Here is a 5,436-nt window from a genome sequence, read left to right on the forward strand (position 1 = left end):
TGAAGATTTTTTTTGTTTTTTCAGATATTTTATTCTCATACCTGAAGCGAAATTTTGTCCTTAGGTCTTTGAAAATATAACTGTTATTACAAATTTTAGAAGAAAACTTTGAAGATCAGATATCACATGTTTAGAAGTCTCTTTATCTTCTAAATATTTACACATTACTTTCCAGAAATTTGACATGGCCTCTCTCCTACTTAATAAGATACAGATCATAGTGGTATAATCCTGGTCTCTGGTGACCAAACTCCAGAAACATCATGCATTTGAGAGTTCTACATTCCTGTCTAGAATCAGGTCTTCAAACACCAGAGATTTGAAGAGTGCGGAATAAGTTGAGGAAGATTTTCCAAGGTTAGAAGTGCTTGAGCTGTGAGTAAAAGCACACTCAGTGTGCACGGTAGCACGGTAAAGTGGAGAGCATGGTCCCTCAGCAGATGAAGCCTGAAGATGCCACAGGAGAAAGGGCGATGGAGCAAAAACCATGTCACCAACTAAGGCACAGCCTGATCCTGAAGTTCCCTGTCCCTCCCTTGCAATAGTTCAAGTTAGACTAAGAAAAAAGGGAAGCAAAATTTTCACTTCACCACATTAAATACTCTGTCACTTGGGGAACCTTGATATGGCAACTGTAACCAGTTTTGTGGAAAAACACGCTTACTTTTCTAAACATTAGAATTTGGAATTGGTGATTTTTAGATACCCAATTTAAAAATAAAACTGGAGTCTGTGTTTGTCTCTCTGTCTCACTCTCTGTCTCTTGTCTCTTTTTTCTCTCTGTATGTCTCTGTTTCTCTGTCTCTCTTTCTCTCTGTCTCTCTCTCTGTCTCTGTCTCTCTCTCTCTATCTCTCTCTCTCTGTTGCTGCCACCTGACTGAATGAGATTTGATGTGTGACACAAGCCTATACAGTATTTACTCTATGCAGACACAACACCCAATGCTTCAGGCCACAATACACAAATCTTTCTCTTACCAGAGGTTTACTAACTACTGAATGGAAATATCTACCTTGTTGACTTTCTGCTTTTACCAAGTTTACAAGAAAAGGCTTTGACTGAGCTCAAAATTTTGCAGTGTTTCTCGGAAAACAATGAATTTGTTATGTCAAATATGTCTACCTAGGACCAGCCCACTCAACAGTTGCACTGTGTTACCTGCAATTCACCTGTGGTTTGGAGTTACCTAAAGCTCAAGTGGCTTAATCCATGAATGACCTTTAAACAAAGCACATAATCAGTAGCAAAAGTTAACACAAGGTAGAATATTCTGCCTTTATTTCCAGAGTTGCTCTTGCAGAGACTGATGTCAGAGCTGTACTAAACACATCAACTTCCTGCTGCCCAGAGAAGTCCAGGTACTTGAGTCATTAGAAAAAAATGTAGACTAACACAGTTGTACAACTAAAGGTTTGTTTCTCCTTTAGTTTTTGTTTTCTTTAGGTGAAAATGGTACTGCTTTTTAAATTTCATGCTCAGTTGAACATTGATAGTTCATAACAATGGAACTGATTTTTGTTATTTCATACATTTGAGTTGAATCATGTCACCTTGCTGAACTTATTACTAGCTAAAGCTCTTTTTGTATCTTTCATATGATTTTTCTACATTAGATAACCGTAATCTCTGTGGGGAAAAAACCCTCTTTTGCTTCTTTTTGCCTGCTATATATTCATTTCTTGCCTTTTATATTGGCTAGACCAACCAATGTTACTGTGAATATATGTATTGAAGGTGGGTATTCTTGCCTTAATGTCCATCGTAGAGAAACCCTCTTTCAGAATTTAGTAAAATAATAGCTGAAAATGTTATTAATTTCCTTTCTATCAGATTAAGGATAATCCTTTTTGTTTTCATAGGCTGCAGTGGTTTTACATTTATTCAGATATCAAATTTGGTGAAATAATCATTCTATAACTGTCAAGAAAAGATCATCTTGATTTTGTCCTTTAGTTTGCTGATTTAGAAAGTGACATTATTGATGTTTGAATGTTGAATCTTGAATTCTTTAGATAATTTCCAGTTGTTTATGATACACTAGTTTTTCTAAATAGTGTGTTTGACTTCATGGTATCTTGTTACTATTTTTGCATCTGTGTTCATGGATGGACATACTCTGTAGTTTTTGCACTGTATATTTCCAGTTTTGCTATCAGGGTAATTCTAATCTCTTAGAATGAGCTGGTCAACATTACCTCCTTTGCCCTCTTCTAGAATGCTTTGTGTGTCCTGACACTACTTCTTCTTCACCCATGTGGTGGAAATTGGTCACAAAGCCATCCGGATGAGCAGTTTTCTTCTCAGAGTATTTTAAATTCCAGAAATAGAAAGGTTTAGATTGTAAATTCTTTTTCAGTGACTTTTCAATGTTCATATTTTTTACACAACAAATTTGAAATGTATAAGCATGGTGTTGTTAAAAACATCTTTAAAGGTTTGTAATCTCCATTGAGCTAATAGTGATGTCTCCTGTTTCATTCTTAATATTAATAAATTATGACTATTCTCTCTATTTCTTGGTCACTTTTCATAGTGTTTTCAACCTTATTGAACTTTTCTGAGAATCCAGTTTCGGATGCACAGATGATGCATGGAATTTAGGTATTATTTTGCTGTTTTCTGATTGACTTCTTCCTCTCCTCTTCCTCCTCTTCCAGTGTTTCCTTGATCCCATTCGCCTGTTTCCTTCATTCCACACACTAAAGCAGTTAGTTTGTACTAATTCTTTAGATTTTGGGTTGGAAGTCTAAATCTTGTTAGATGACACCATTGTTGTTGTTGTTTTTTTTTACAATAGCAATTAATGCCATGCTTTTTCTAGTTGTCAATGATGTTCTTGCATCTCATAAATTACACTATGCTGCACTCTCATTTACATTCAAGTAAAATACTCTAATTTTCCTTGTGACAGTGAAGGATGATATATTTAGAAGTATGTTTATATCATTTGCAGAAATTTAGGAACTTCCAGAAAAGTTTTAAATTTTAATTCCATTATTATTGAATAACATACTTAACATCATTATAATCATTTTAAATGTTAAATATATGTACTTCATCCAGGGAAAAAATGTCTTAAGCACCTAAACAGCATATGTATTCTGATGTTATAAAGCAGGTATTTTGGAAAAGTCAGTTTAAATTGTTTCCTGACTTTGTTTAGGACTTCTAAGTACACGCATATTTTCTGTCTATTCCATAAAATACAGTAAGAAGAATTATACGGGCTATGTTCTACATTCTATTCTTTTTTCATTTCAGCTGTATGAGATTTTATTTCCTGTATTTTCAGGCGCTGGGGCGGGTTGAGGACATGTCTCTGAGTACAGGAGTACTGGTCTCATTCTAAAGACATTTTTGCTCACTCAAATCTAAAACTATTCATTTGAGACTGGACAAAATCAAATTGATTTGTACTTTTCATCAAGAAGGAACAGATAAATAGATGTTTAAGAAAAGCAATTAAACATGAATATGATAGTTTTAGTCAAAGTTTCAATTCTGGAAAACTTCCAGATTTATATAATACAGTTTTCTCAGAAGTAGCAGGAAATACTTTGAGTCATTACATCCCAAAGCTCAGACAAGATTTGATTCAGCACATTGGCTTTGGTCTATGTCAGGTTATAGAGCTGATGGGTATGATACACATTTCTTGCATTAAGGCAACGTGATTTAAATGAGATGCTACACACAGAGCACCTACCACACAGGTTGCTGAATGCTTTCTTCTCCACCTCATTTATAGGCAGCTAAAGCTCCTCTTTTTTTCCTCTTGTGCATGTTCCACTCTTACCTTTATGGATTCAGGCAGGTACTCCACTAAGGATTTCTCTAGCATCTGTAGCATCTCTGGATTTTGCAAATGGAACATCCTGGTGGGTAACTTAACCTAAGGAGACAATTGAAAAACATCAAAGAACTAGAAGAGTGAGAAGTGATGAAGATGCAATAAACAGTTCTGGTTAACTGTCTGGGCTCTAGTCTTGCTGTTTCGTGGATGGTCCACTCACTGAACTTCTTACTGTAAGAAAGACAAGGCAGGGGCAGGGTAGAGGTCTCTCTCTCTCATCCCCAACATCTTTGTTCACTTTCAAACATATTACTGTAATTTTTCTTTTTGCCATTTTTTAACACACAGCTTTGCAACACATAAATTTGCCCCAGGATTAAAGAGTCTATTCTCAGAGAATGATGACCATTGTTACAGGTTCCATTTATATCCAGGCAGCTCAGCTACTGTAGGATCCCCAGCTTGCCACTCAACCCTGTGATGCCTTGGTTCCTTATCTAACAATGGCAGTAAATGCTCACTTAGTTCACAGTATGAGACTAGGCAATAAGTCAGTGAAAGTAAGGCTGAGCATCAGGAGAGAGCAAGTCCTCATGGTTAGGATGACTACTGGTCTTCTTTTCATCAGTAACCATTTTATTTGCATGTATTGATAGGGTATAGTGTGATAGCTCCATCCACACATACAGTGCAGGAGAGAAATCAATGATTACAGTTCCCATTTGTCTTCCAAACAAGCAAAAGTCAGCCCACACTGTCATCTAAAAGAGTGTACTTAATGGGTTTTTCTGATTAACCAACCACTGATGAATTTCAGATGAACTGGAAAACCCTAAATGCAGGTGACCCATGTAAATAGGCACATAGCACTTCAGATGGCTGGCTTTTAGGGCACAGCAATGTGCCTGGCTTCTACAATAGCCAGTTTGTGCCAAACAGCTGAACTGGTATTGCTAGTAGTCTTGACATTAGAGACTAAAGACAAAAGAAATGTATAAAACTTTTCCTCTGCGTCTTTACATAGATAGCATAATGTTTCTGTGGTATAATCCAAATTTGAAGGAAAAAAAGAAAATCACAAAAATATTTGATTATTAGATAACCATGCATACAATTTACATTTATGTTCTAGTTACACACATATACTGTAATATTTTTAAAGGAAGTCACTATTTCTTTTTATTTAAAAGATCTTATCAACATATAATGCTTAGAAATCTGTAATATAAATAGTCCTATAAATTTCTGTTAGTGTTGTAATCCTTGTTTGAGGCATAATTCAGGCTCAGTAAAATTCACCATTTAAAGTGCATGGTCTCATACAGATTGATACCTGTATATACAGCTGTACCAGTATCCTAACAGGGAAGCATAACTTTTCCAACAGAGCCCAAAAGTCCTTTTTCTGCCTTTTCCCCATCAACCCCCCTTTCTTTTCCTCTTACTCTGAGCCCAAGCTAATCATTAATTTGTTTTTGATTCTACAATTTTCCTTTGACAAAATGTCAAAAATCTCAAATTATTTATAATGTAGCCTTTTCAGACTAACACGTTTTATTTACGAGATCTCAGTCACTGAAGTTTTCACTAGGACGGTCTTTTTATTGTTGAATAACATTGCATTATAGGCATGGTGGATGGG

This window comes from Cavia porcellus, unplaced genomic scaffold (genome assembly GCF_034190915.1).
Source record: "Cavia porcellus strain 051 isolate PalLab524CR breed Dunkin Hartley unplaced genomic scaffold, mCavPor4.1 scaffold_17, whole genome shotgun sequence".
Lineage (NCBI taxonomy): Eukaryota > Metazoa > Chordata > Mammalia > Rodentia > Caviidae > Cavia > Cavia porcellus.